Source organism: Eschrichtius robustus, chromosome 5 (assembly GCF_028021215.1).
Source record: "Eschrichtius robustus isolate mEscRob2 chromosome 5, mEscRob2.pri, whole genome shotgun sequence".
Lineage (NCBI taxonomy): Eukaryota > Metazoa > Chordata > Mammalia > Artiodactyla > Eschrichtiidae > Eschrichtius > Eschrichtius robustus.
Genome location: NC_090828.1, coordinates 73,190,164 through 73,205,101, shown reverse-complemented (window position 1 = coordinate 73,205,101; position 14,938 = coordinate 73,190,164).

Here is a 14,938-nt window from a genome sequence, read left to right as displayed (position 1 = left end):
CAAAAGAGTCATGTACCACTATGTTCATTGCAGCACTGTTTACAATAGCCAGGACATGGAAGCAACCTAAGCGTCCATCAACAGATGAATGGATAAAGAAGATGTGGCACATATATACAATGGAATATTACTGAGCCATAAAAAGAAATGAAATTGAGTTATTTGGGGTGAGGTGGATGGGCCTAGAGACTGTCATACAGAGTGAAGTAAGTCAGAAAGAGAGAAATACCGTATGCTAACACACATATATGGAATCTAAAAAAAAAAAAATTGTTCTGAAGAACCTAGGGGCAGGACAGGAATAAAGACGCAGACATAGAGAATGGACTTGAGGACACAGGGAGGGGGAAGTGTAAGCTGGGACAAAGTGAGAGAGTGGCATGGACATATACACACTACCAAATGTAAAATAGCTAGCTAGTGGGAAGCAGCCACATAGCACAGGGAGATCAGCTCGGTGCTTTGTGTCCTCCTAGAGGGGTGAGATAGGGAGGGTAGGAGGGAGACACAAGAGGGAGGCGATATGGGGATATATGTATACATATAGCTGATTCACTTTGTTATACAGCAGAAACTAACACGCCATTGTAAAGCAATTATATTCCAATAAAGATGTTAAAAAAAAAAAAAAAAAGACTGGCCTAAGGAGTAAACAACACTGAGTGGCCTTGGGCAACCAAGGTTTAATGAGGACACCAAGCATCCGGGGGAGGGCTAACTACAAGGCACAAGGGGTAGAAGAAGAGGCACCAGAGAGGGAGTGGCCTCCTCCATGGTTTGGCCCTGGGCCAGCCCTGAGCATAACTAATGGAAGCATGTGGAAAAAGGGACACTGCCTCTCAGTGCCTCCCAGCCTAGCCTTTGCCTGGGAGAGAACAGATGGTGCCAAGGCTGAAATGCTTCAGTGTGCTCTCCCACATTGTGCAGATTCCCAAGACTGGAGAGGCATCTTCTTTGGAGGTTCTCAACCTAATTCTCTGAGGCAGCTACTCTGTCAAGAAGACAACACTGTCAGACTTTGAGATGCCACAGCCCCTTGGAATCTTCTGAGTAGAATGGGATCCTGCTCTAGTTTTCCAATCCATCCAATTCACTAGCCAAATTATTGTGTGTAAAACATGAAGTCTGTGGCCAGTCTTCCTTTGGTGGTCTGCCATATTGTTAATGTGCCAAATAACAGCTGAAATTAAAGCTTAATGGAGCTGAGGGGAATACTCTGTAATGAGCATTAATAAGCACCAAGTGTGAAACTATTAGTGGGATTGTTACTGGGATAAATCACCTTATAAAATGGCATGGGATACCTTGTGTTCCACAGAGTCCAGCCCTCTGTTCTTCTTTTTTTTTATTTATTTTTGTCTGTGTTGGGTCTTCATTTCTGTGCAAGGGCTTTCTCTAGTTGCGGCAAGCGGAGGCCACTCTTCATCGCGGTGCGTGGGCCTCTCACTGTCGCGGCCTCTCCCGTTGCGGAGCACAGGCTCCAGACGCGCAGGCTCAGTAGTTGTGGCTCATGGGCATAGTTGCTCCGTGGCATGTGGGATCTTCCCAGACCAGGGCTCGAACCCATGTCCTCTGCCTTGGCAGGCATATTCTCAACCACTGCGCCACCAGGGAAGCCCCAGCCCTCTGTTCTTGATACTCTAACCCAGGAAAGCATTCAGTGTTTCAACCAGTTCTCCTGGACATTCTTCCCTGTAGCTACTGGAAAACAAAACCGTATCTATAATGGGAATTTTAAGGACTGAATTTTATAGCTGTTCCACACTTAAAGTGTAAACATAGTGTGAAATTTTATAACTGGTTAATTTCCCATGACTTTCTCTTTTTTGTACTTGTAAATATACGAACCAGTCAACTGGGGACTCATTCATGTTATAATTTAATATTAGAATTTCAATAATTTTCTTGAAATGTACAAACCATGATATCCCCTTTTGGCCATTTTAGTGGGGATGTGTGCTGTGTGAACTTGGTTTAGTGGAGCTACATTTCCCAGAATCCCCTTATGGTTCTGAAATAGAGTTGGCCAAAAGAGGAATTTGTGTAAGGTTTAGAAGGCAGGAGAAAACATGGCCATTATTCTCCAAGGTGACAGACACAGAGGTGCGGGCAAGTTCCAGATTTTCCTCATTCTCTCCTGCTCTGGGTCCAGCTCTTCCCAACTGACAGCGCTGCTGGCCAACTGCCCCCCAGACCCCCCCTTCCTGAAGCTTGGCTGCAGACTTTCAGAAGCAATAGTTATGCAGAAATCACACCTTTCACCAGGTCTCCTTCATGATCCTACTCTGGCAACTGGATGTATCTGGTTTTCCAGATAGATTCCCCTGCAAGTTCCACTCTGTTCACCACACTAGCCCTTCAGGGGACAGATTAATGACTTTTCTCTGTTCCTCCAGCTCCTCCTTTCAGGCCCTCACTTCCCCAGCATCTCCCACCGTTGTATAATGAGTCGCTACCGCCTTAACATACCTAGTAGTTGTGCTTCCCTGGTTAAGCCCTGACTTGAGTCCCTTGCCTCACCATGTTAGAGTCAGTCAACCAGCCAAAGAGATTTTGCACAGAGTTAAGTGTTGCCTCCACACTCATTCCTGCAGAAAGGTGTTCACAGCTAAACTCAATATCCATTAATAATTCTCAGCAGAAGTCAACGTGAATTATATAAAGTGACATTCCATGTAAATCCTCTTTCTTATGATGTAAAATGAAGACCTGGCCTTCAAAGGAGCTAAGAAGTTAGCAGTTTTAACTTGTCCTTTGTGGATTCCTAAGATAGTGCTAGGGTGAGCATCAGCTTTCTGCAAATCTTGAGGCCCCGATTTTACCAGCTAGTTCACGACAGTGCACAAAGGAAAAGGGAAAAGGAATTGGAAGCCGTGGGTTTTATGCTGTTTAAACGGCAAGCCTCCCATCTTTAGTCTTGAGCTGGGTACGGCAACAACATAGTAATCATAAATATTTTTCCACCTTCTGAAAGTATATTACACAAGAGATCTCCCAAGCACTAAGACTTCCTTTATTATTCAGATATTTCACCCTCTTACATACCCGCAAGGGTCTCATTTCAGTCTCTGCCAAAGGCAGCCTCTCTTGATTATCTTGTAAATTCCTCCGTGTGTTGCAGACAATTCTTATCTGTCTCATTGCTTTCTCTGCACTTTCTTAGGTGCCCAAGAGACCACCCAAGCTCCCAATCCTTCATCTGGTGTGACTTGAGAGTATTCTGCCATGTGATATTGGGACAAGAGGACCCACACACAGCATCACATACATTGCCAGAATGTCACACACACACAGAGGAAAATGGTATTTAAGAAAACGTGGTAGGTCACCAGAGAGGCATCTGCCCATGGTAGAGAGATGTATGCAGTTCAGTGGGCAAGTTAAGGAGCTAGAATAAAAATGATACCAAACAAGTAACAGGAAACCTGGGAGAGCTGGCTTCTATCTAGTCCTGACTCTATGCTAACCTGCTGTGCAGCTGTAGGCAAATCACACACATCTGTTGGGGCAGAAAGTGCTAATTTTGCCCCTTTAGAATGTCCACAGTTTATCTGAGCACATGACAGCCGGGAACAGAGACTCAATTTTCCAGCGTTCTTTGCAGCTAGATGTAGCCAGAGGACCAAGTTCTGACCAATGGGATGTAAGAGGAACAATTACATGGAAGTTTCCAGAAATTTCCTTAAGAGAAAACTGAGACTTGTGCCCTTGGCTTTTTCACCCCCTCCTTCCACCCTATATCTTCGGATGTGGAAATGTTAGAATTCTATCTTGGAACATGATGACATGAGACATACTCTAGTGACTGTGAAGCCACAAGGGAGAAGTCGCCTGGGTTGCCAATGACTGGGGAGCCTCCATATCACACTTTCATGTGATAAAAATATTAATTTCTATGCTGTTTAACCTACTGTTTTTCAGATCTCTGTTACAGTTAGGGCTAATCTTAACAAATATATATGTTATTATTTTTTCAACTGTATTTAGATGCTCTTAAAATTAATAAGATAAATATCCAACTGAAAGTGCATTAGCAATATTTTTGATAGTATGTATTTTTTAATCAGTAGAAGCAACTGCTGTTGCAGTTTTTCTAGAGACTTTTGATGTTAAAAAAATCTTTATTCTCAAAAATATTGGGATACTTTGCTCTGGAAGTTGGGAAGGAGCAGGAGTAGAAGAAAAGTCACACTGAAACTGCTAGGTGACGTTTCAGGGGCTCCAAGGAGCTCCAGTTGTTTATGTCTCAGCACAGAAAGAATTCAGCAAGAGGCAAAGTGATAGATACGAAGCGATTTACTAGAATAGGATGCTTGTGAGGCCTACAAGTGGGCGGGCAAGAGGGTGCTGAGCCCCGAGAACTTAGTGGGCTACAGTTTTATAATCAAAGGAAAAGTGGGGAGGGGAAAGAGACCACCTTTTTCCTCATTCTTGAGTGGATGTGGCGCTTCTGTCATCAGCTCCTCCTCCGGGTTGGGTGGAGGAGTTTTCTTGTTCCCACATAGTCAAGCCAGGACTGTCGTGGCACTATGGAAAAATTACTTCAGGTCTTAGTAAAATGAAGGTCTTTCACTTTAAAATGTCACCTTTCCATAAATTATGGTTTTCTATGTGTGTGGAGAGCGTGTCCTGGAGGTCATTAGCTTACTGAGCTCAATGGGCAAGATGCGGGTCTCATGCTGCCATTGTTTTATTGTTTGCGGGCATGTCTCATGTTTCTGTTGCACGGTTTTGTTGCTAAGCAAGCCTGCTTGGTTTTGTGGTTAAGCAAACCTGCTTTTTTTTTTTTTGAGTGATCATTAACTTATAGGGGTCTCCCATACTTTTTTCTTTACTTACAATCCCCTAGTGAGATTAACTATTTAATAGTTAATCCTAGTGGGATTAACTATTTAGGGACCTACTTTGTCCTTTTATCTGTCCCTATCAACATGAGCTGACTTTTTCCAACCTCGCAAATCTACCTGGTTAACCTACTTGGCATAATTCGGGAAAGAAAAGTAAAAGCAGGTGGAGGGAAACAGCGTGTGGCTTCCCCAAATCTCGGTAGGGTAATCGTCAATATTGCTGGGATTTGTCCCCAGGTGTCCCAAGCTGTTTGCTTCGCTGGGCCTTTTTACCATGTTTCTCTAGGACTCATGGTGTGAGCTACGCAAGTCTTCAGTGATGCGAGGATCTTTGTTTCACTTGTCCCTTTCCTTGCCATCCTCTGTCACTCCATGTCTGCACTTGAGCTAGAATCCTGACAGAGCTCCCTGCTCAAATTTTCTCTAGAATTCTAACCTTTGCTGTCTTCCCCTCTGCTGTTCCTCATGTCATCAGTTTCATTCTCCCAGAGTTATAATCTCCTTCTCTCCCTACCTCTCCTGCCTCTCTGCTAAGATGTGAAATGAGCACATTTTTGTTAGAAAAGAACACCCACTGGTCTGCCATCCCTCCATCCAGGTGTATTAATTACACCTTGATACCATGTCAACTTGGAGGCAGAACGCAGACCCTTCACTGATTATCACAGGAACATCATTATTCCAAGCACTTTGACTTTGTTTTTCTGGTCTTTACTGAAGCTTTGTGGGTCACAGAGAGAGGTCAAATCAAGCAGCACATTAGATATTTTTCATCTCCAGTAGCATTGTCATTGGCGTTTTCTCTCCAAGATTTCCCCATGCAGCTCCCACCCCTCTGGCTTCTCCCTCCTTGATTCTCCCTCCCTACTTCCTACTCCTTTTTCTGTGAAAAGCATTTGAGCCGATTTTTCACAGCCTGTCTCTGCAGACTCAGATGCCCCAAGGTGCTTAAACAAATACCTGTAAATTGACAGAAATCCTCTTTGGAAGACAGTTTACCCATTTCCTCTTGTCACCTGGACCTCACCTTGGGGCCTCACCTTTCTCTCAAGCTTACCAGGAGTATTTCTTCCAAACAAATATAATGCCCTTCTCAAGGGGAAATCTACCAGCAGCTAAGAGAATAAAATGTGCTTCTGCCCTATGGATTTCCATGGAACCACTAATCTAACCTTGGTATATCCTCAATTATCAATTCATTTTATATTTTGTTAATTTCATAGGCTCATTGAAAAGAATGCAGTTCTTTCCCTTTTGCTTTATTTTTTCTTAAAATTACTCTTACTCTTCGTGGTGAGCATGGCCTGCAAGAGTTCTGCATATGCACTTAAAGTCAGGCACACATTATCCTTCTAGAAGTGTACTTCCTCTTAGGTTTTAATATTTGCTAAAGAATATTCATAAAGAAACTAAACGGACATTTAGCAGAATGGACAATACTGACTTTATCTTAGCAAATTCAAAATAGGATCAAGTGAGTCTGACCCTTAGCTCTGGGCCTTAAACTACACATATAATTTCCGGCAGATGGATTCCCCTCTATAGCATAAGGAAAAAGCATAATTCCTTAGTAGGGCCTATGCCCATTTCATTTGCCAAGGACAGTCCTGGCATAATTATAAATAGAAGCCCTTTTCATTCTCAGAAATGTCCTATTTTGGACAATAATCCATATGGTCCACCTGGGCGAGGCACCCACAATCTGGAGCCCAAAGCAGTGTCTCCCCGAAGTAGAGGTGGTATCTATAGGGCTGTAGGGCTTGAGAATGTGGGTTCTGGGACTTCCCTGGTGGTCCAGTGGTAAAGAATCCGCCTTCCAATGCAGGGGACAGTGGTTCAATCCCTGGTCAGGGAACTAAGATCCCACATGCCGCGGGGGCAACTAAGCCCGCACGCCACAACTACCGAGCTCGTGCGCCTCAATGAGAGAGCCCGCATGCTGCAAACTACAGAGCCCACACACCCTGGAGCCTGTGCGCAACAACTAGAGAGAGAAAACCTGCAGGCCACAGCTAGAGAGAAGCCTGCGCGCCGCAACAAAAGATCCCGCATGCCTCAACGAAGACCCCACGTGCGGCAACTAAGACCTGGCACGGCTGGAAGGAAGGAAGGGAGGGAGGGAGGGAGGGAGGAAGGAAGGAAAGAAGGAAGGAAGGAAGGAAGGAAGGAAGGAAGGAAGGAAGGAAGGAAGGAAGGAAGGAAGGAAGGAAGGAAGGAAGGAAGGAAAATAAATATTTTTCTAAAAAAAAGAATGTGGGTTCTGGGGTCCAACTGTTTGGAACAAGTTCTGGCTTCCCCACCAGAGTGCCCAAATCAGTTAGGGTTCTTCGCTAAGAGTGCAGAAACTGATGCTGGCTGATTTAGGCAGAAAATGAATTTATTAGGATCGGGGGTGGCTCATCCAACATTGCCAGGAAAGCTGGTGAACCATGCTCAGGAGCTAGGCCTCTGGGGCAAGATCCAAAATCACAGTGCAGAAGTGGTTTGGTGGTGGAAGCTACCGCTGTGCCCTTGTGCCTCCCCTCGCCCCCCAACTGGCAGCACTGCAAACGCCAGGACGCGACCCTGCTGCAGCCAGCACTGCCCTGAGAGGGCTCTCCACGACTCTGCTTCTTTAGGTGGCAGGGCAGTCACACAGTAGATCTCCAGGTCACCCCTTCTTCAGGTCATTTGCACACATCTCTTGAATATTTACTTTTACTTTGCTTCTGTGGAGTCTCATCTACATTAGAGCTCCTGGGTCTCTGATTTTACCATCTGGGATTATTCTATTCCAATATTTGTAAGAACATTTAAGTTAATGAGCACAAAACAGGCTGTTCCGTAAAGCTATAAACCATCACTATAGATAAAGAAGAAAAGGGTAATGTAAAAATCCTCTATTTGGGCTTCCCTGGTGGCGCAGTGGTTAAGAATCCTCCTGCCAATGCAGGGGACACGGGTTCGAGCCCTGGTCCGGGAAGATCCCACATGCCGTGGAGCAACTAAGGCCGTGTGCCACAACTACTGAAGCCCACGTACCTAGAGCCCGTGCTCCACTACAAGAGAGGCCACCGCAATGGGAAGCCCGAGAACCACAACGAAGACAACAGCAACTAGAGTAAAGTCCACGTGCAGCAACGGAGACCCAATGCAGCCAAAAATAAATTAAATTTAAAAAAAAAAGCTTAACAAAAAAATAAAAATAAAAAAAAAATCCTCTATTTAATCTAGAAATATTAGAGAGATGTGCTCAGACTTTATTTAGAAAAGCAGTACATACTGACAAAAAAATCACTAATCTACCCCTAAATCTATCCCCACAGTAGACTCTGATATACCTTGGTTTTTTATGGCTCGTATTGAACAATTTTTCACAGACACTGTCCAGCTCCTCAGGACAACGCACAACCTGGGATTTACACGTTAGCCACTGACCTTGCTAAATCAGTAGGTCATTATCTCCGAGTCCTGTGCCTTTGAGCTCTTTGGAGAGGCCATGGGCAGGGAAACACTCTCCAGTCCCATTCAGATTTACCCTACTGAAATAGGCAAAGATGCCCAGGCAGATGAATCTATGGGAAGGCAGAGCACAGAGTCAGCATTAAATGCAGAGGCAGATGCTGTTCACGCTGGTCTCTCCAAAGCTGGCGTTCCTGTCCCCAGTGAGCAACCGAAATACTGTCCCTGCTTGCCAAACTCCAGAATGAGAGAGCTGAGCCTGGGCTACTGTTGTCCAGTGCATTTAATGGACAATGACGAGATTTGAAGGTGAATCAGATGTGCTCAGCCCTCAGTCATGCTCTCGGAAGAGGATGTGCTCATTGTGGTAGATGGAATTTTCTGTTTTAATTACAAACCACTAGTGAACTATGTTTGAAACTTCTCAAATAATGAGTCCAGATCTCAATTTTCATTCCACAGTTGGATGCTGTGAGAAAATAGGGCAATCATTGTTTCTTCCAGATTTTCATATGCTGAGCCTCTGAGGCACTTGTGAAACCAGTAAGAAAGGGAAGGCAGGAAGCAAGGCTGAGACACCTATCTGGATCCTAATTCATCTGAGACATAGTATAGGCTCGTTATGCTTCCTTCCTCTGAAGCTTGAAATTTTACAGAAAATAAACGATGACGGTGAGGCTATTTCTGCTAAAAGAAAGGCTACGCCCTTTTTAAAAATCAAAACAGACAACACAGTTTATACATGAATATGAGTACAGAATGACTGAATTGGAAAAAAAATCTATGTTCAGTATAGTGAATGTCCATGCATAAATCAGAAGTTGACCTCGTGGGACTTCAGCTAGCTTGTAGAGCAACTTGTGCAAATTAGAAAAAGGCAGCCCCTTTTGGGGGGCTGAAACCTTGGGGAACATGCCTGTGCACTGAGGCAAAAGAAGGCATGCCCCAGGGTGCATGGCATGGTGAGGGTCATCCCGAGGCCTGAGCCTCAGGTCAGTTTGTTGATGGGCTCTTCTGGTCCTACACTAAGAGCAGAGGGTAGAGGTATAAAGGCAATGGGACTGTAATGGGTTGAATTATGTCTTCCCCAAAAGATGTAGATAGTCTAACCCACAGTACCTATGAACATGACCTTATTTGAAAGCTGGGTCTTTACCAAATATCAAGTTAACGTGCAGTCATTAGGGTGGGCTTTTATCCAGTATGACTGTATCCTTATTAAAAGGGGAAACTTGGACACAGAGATAGAAGCACAGAGAGAAGCCAATGTGAAGATACAGGGAAAAGAAGGTCATCTACAAGCCAAGAACATCCTAGGCCACCAACAGCTAGGAGAGGGGCCTGGAGCAGGTCATTCTCTCCCACCTTCAGAGAGACAGAGCGTGGCCCTTCTGACAGCTTGACTTTGGACTTCTGGCCATCGGAATGGTGAGATGATAAATCTCTGCTGTTAAGCCACCAAGTTTGTGGCACTTTTTTACAGCAGTCTTAGGAACTCCTACAGGGACAAACAGTAGGGCTGCAGCAGAAAACAAAGCCTCCGAGCGTGACCTGGACCAGGATGCCTGGATTCAACAGAGGCCACAACTTGCCCAAAGTTGACTCCAGGGCTGTGGAAACCATGTAGCTGAAGCCAAAAGTGAGCCTCAGGAAGGGTTGTAGAACTGCAAACCTACAGGGGAGAATGGAGGCCAGCTCTGGAGGGAAAAGCAGGTTGCATGAAAGCGTGATCAGAGTCACATGGCTGCCACTCTAGGCCTGCGGGGAGAACTTCCAGCAGACGCCGCCCCTACGGCACAGGAATGAGACAAAAGTGCCAGATCTCAGGCCTACGGAATAAAGGGGACAAGGCCTAAAGACAGGGCTTGGGGGTTCACATTGAGAGCCAAGAGATTTAAGCCATTCAGAAATGAAGAAAGAAATTCCTGACCACAGTCAAAGCAATTGGGCCGAAAGAAAACAGGAACAATGACTTCTTCAAAAATAAAAATGTGTTTATGATATGTTGATTTTACCTCCATAAAAAATAAGATACAGGACTTCCCTGGTGGCGCACTGGTTAAGAATCCGCCTGCCTATGCAAGGGACATGGGTTCGAGCCCTGGTCTGGGGTGATCCCACATGCCGCGGAGCAACTAAGCGTGTGCACCACACTACTGAGCCTGCACTCTAGAGCCCGCGAGCCACAACTACTGAAGCCCATGCACCTAGAGCCCGTGCTCCACAACAAGAGAAGCCACTGCAATGAGAAGCCCGCGCACCGCAACAAAGAGTAGCCCCCGTGCGCAACAACTAGAAAAAGCCCGCAAGCAGCAGTGAAGACCCAACACAGCCAAAAATAAATAAATTAATTAATTAAAAAAAAATAAACAAGATACAAAATTAAAATGTGTGTTATTCATTATTGGTGGGTCTATTTTCCTTACTATGAACAGAAACCAACAGAACACTTGAGGTTGTTGAAGGATTTTCAGGTCTGGCCAGAGAGGGATACCCCATGTCTGTATGATTACATCACACCAAGACCGTAATTGGCTCTTTTAGGCAGCATTGCTGAATGTTTTATATTTCCTACAGATAAACATCAAGCCATAAATCGCATGTTTGGTCCAAGGGAAATACCAAAGCAGTTGCCAGTTCAGAAAAGATAGTTTGATGGCCTAGGAGGGAATTAACTGAGTCTCATGTTACATTTGCAAAACATCCAGAACTGAATTGAGCCTGCAAGTGAAAGACAAGCCAGTGTTTCAGAACAAAAATAGAATAATGCATGAACTCTACCCACGCTTGATCACATCTGAGTAGAGGCAGAGGCACTGGGTTTTCCTTTCTGTCATTCTTGTCTTACCCACACATAAATGAACTAGCTAAGTGAGGTATAATCGCAGTGTCCCAAATGGATCCATTTTCCTAGGGTTTCAAATCATCTCATAATCACATTCAGTTTAAATAAGCTTTCCTCGTAACCCATAAAAGGGATGTTACACTCCTCCTCCACACAAAATATGAACATTATCCACGTCTCCAAGTGAGCAAAAGACTGCCCAGATGTTTGTTATTCTGAATCCTCCAATTCGAAGAAAACCTGGGGATCTTTTTTCTTCTAAAGAAAACTGTCTCCAACTCTTAGAGGAAAGGACCACAAATATATCACATATTAGCAACAAAAATATCTATAAAATCTTTGGAAATACAAATAACAATGGGAATGCTATTTTTCAGCTTACTGTTTGCCTTAGCAGCTGAGATCAACGCATGTGGATGTGGCATTTACTTTACATTATATGACAGCAGTGGAACGCTTCCATATGATGCCAAGCAAATAATCTCTGAAGAATGTTACCTGGAACTTAATTTTATTATCTGCTGGAGAGATTTAAGGGAGGAGGTCAAAGGTCATTTGTTAAATAACATTAGATATTGTTTCACCGGATTAAAAAGAGCTTTACAGGGAGTTCCCTGGTGGCCTAGTGGTTAGGATTCTGGGCTTTCATTGCTATAGCCCGGGTTCAGTCCCTGGTCGGGGAACTAAGATCCCACAAGCCACCCAGCATGACCACAAAAGGAAAAAAAAAAAAAGCCTTACAAAATGTGCAACAACTATATAAGGTCACTGAATCATCCAGTTGGAGAACATTTTAGTCAGTAGCTAGACTCAACCACGAATCAGTCTAATCTTAGTGATAAAAATGATCAAAAATACTTAATTGAGCATTTAAAAATCTGCTATGTTCTATTGTGTGAAAACACTGAGAGGAAGATACACACATGCAAACCATACACACAACCCAACCAATGATTGCACTAGACTCATTCTATCTACTAATAGGAATTAACGGTAATAAAGTGGCAACTGTCACTCGCTCTTGAGGATCTATTATGTCCTGGGTGGGATGCTTGGGCTTTACCTGCACCATTTCCTTTGTCCTCACAACTTTTTGAAGCAGATGCTATGATCTCCATTTTACAGAAAAGAAAACCCAGGCACAGGGAAGTACTCGCCAAACATCTTACTGTCAAGAACTAGGAAAGGTTTGAAATTTTACCCTACTTGCCAGCTAATGACTTAGTCTGCCCCATTTTCACGCATGCTGGCAGAAGACACGAAACTTCTGGGTCAGAGACAAAGGACTTTATTTTCCTGGCATAGCAGACAGCAGGAGCTTCCTATACACATCAGTTTCCTACTTCACTAGAGTGACCAGCCATCCCAGTTTGCCCAGGACTGTTCCAGTTTTAGCATTGAAAGTCCTGGGCAAATGAGAACTGTTGGTCACTCTAGTTCCCCTTGTGCCCCAAGTCCAACGAAGGGACTGGGGAGCAGCCGGGGTGTGATGACTGACAGCTGAGGAACCCCAGGCTTAGGAAACCCCCAATCGTACAAGGAGACTGTTAGTAAACTTGCCCAACTTTTGCCCTGAGAGTGACATTATTTTTATTATCATGGATAGCAAACAAATCTGCCCAGTGCTCCAGAGGGAGACACTATATCTTCTAAGACTGTTCTTATACAAACATCCTTGAAAAGATTATCTGATACAAAAGCTGTAACAAGTGAAGAATTGTGAGAGACTCATAGAGAACTATCTCCCAACACCTATAGCTAATAAGTGAGGGAGGCAGTATTCAAATTCAAATTCTTCAGCTGTCAAAACCCATGTGCTATCCTGCCTCTTAAATTATTATGCTCAGATTTACAGAGTTAAGGTCAAAAGAGGGTGAGCTTTTCTTTCAGTTGAAGCTTTGATCTCTTAGTTATGATGTCGGAAACTCAGCCTTTGTGCACTGGTGCTGAATTGAATGAATCTCAGAGACAGAGTTTTGGGTGAAGTAGAAAAGAATAGCTTTATTGCTCTGTCAGGCAGTGAGCTCGTGCCCTCAAAAACTGTGTGTCCCAACCTGGGGGGATTTGGTGAGGAGTTTTATAGAAATGGTTCAAGGGCGGCATTGCTGATAAGGATCAGGGTGTGTGTTCAGGGCCTGCACTCCTTTAATCTGGTCTCAGGTGGTCTCCTGATGAGCTTCTCTGGTTCTCAAGGTTGTCAAACTGTGACCTTCTCTGGAATGAAGAACGCTTTGTCAAGTAGTTAACTTCATCAAGTAGTTCCATTTGTTGGGGGTTTTAGTTCTGTAGAAGAGCTCAAAGATATTGTTATGTGTATCCCTTGAGGCAGAACCAGGATCCTGCCCCAAGGCTGCACTGTTGTTTCCTGACTGCTCCTCCCTTGTCTCTGCACCCCCTCCCTTCCCTGATTAGCAGCTGTTTGAACCTGCCCTTTGGAACTCAGGGAAGGTCATGGATGCTGAAGCCTATTTCCTACAAACAAGAATTGGGGACACAGAAAGGCTTCCATGCACAGGAGCCCCACGGGGTCCTGCTCGTTTCAGTTATATCAAAAAAAAAAACAACAATACATGGTATTTTCAATCTTGAGTGAACCTACGGAAAAAAAGTTTGGAGGTATTGCAGAAATGATACTGTAATCCAAAATAAAATTAAATGAGTTGGTTAAGCTACTTGACTTCTAAGGGCTCTTCCTGCCCCGAGAGTCTATGATTCTCCTTCACGTTATTACTACTTGCTGTTTTCTTTCCTTTTGTTGTGATGAATCCCTTACGTGAAATTATATTCTTCTGCCTCATTTTGAATCCAGGCAGAATTTCAGCAACAAAGCTGTGATGTATGTTCTGATACCAGAATAATTAAAAAACAAGTTCCATTAGAAAAAGAAAAGCAAATAAGATTATAACATAGGAGCTCACTTTTTTTAAAATAAATTTTCATTAATTGTACAATGGTAACCACAGCACCAAATAGGTGTGAATTTTTTTAGGCAGACAGAGTTTAAAGTATATTTTTTCTCTAATATTCAGATCAAATTTCCTTTTTCTTTTTTTAACCCAAGGAGCTAGCAGGGGAGGATATTACGGTATGTTTTAAAAGGTTATTTTGATTTCCTTTCTGGGTAGAGCTGGTTCTTCTCTCTATTGCCATCTAAAGATCAAAGAAAGATGAAAAACAGGTAAGCAAACAGAGAACAAAAGACCTGTGATAAGAGAGTTTCTATATTGCCTGAGTGATAGTTTGCACAAAAGTTAAGCAAAGTATGAAAAAGTTGATAGAAACAACTCATCCTTCTAAGAGGTAGCTGGTGATTAAGGTGCCTTCAGGACATGATCATGCCACACAGAAACCACATGGATTAGCTTGTAGGGACAATTATGGTCCCCATTCTGGGACCTCAAGTCTGCTTGGGGACTGTAAAGATTAGCAGTCAGGATCCAGAGGTATTTTCAGTGACGGGAAATCACATACTCTCCCAGAAGATGCCTTCAGGAGCCAGACCATCCATCCAAATGCATGAAGCAGAAGCAACACCTTGGGGAATGGTGTAGCCTTTGGCAGACTAGAGAGCATTTGTGCCACCTGAAAATGTTCAAATTCAATTTTAACAAAACTGCCCATATAGGGGATTCCCTGGCGGTCCAGTGGTTAGGACTCTGCACTTTCACTGCCGGGGGCCCAGGCTCAGTTCCTGGTCTGGGAACTGAGATCCTGCAAGCTGTGCAGTGGCGCAGCCAAAAAATAAATAAATAAATGATAAAATTTTTTTTAAAAAACTGCCCATATAGTCTCTGAGTTATTCTGG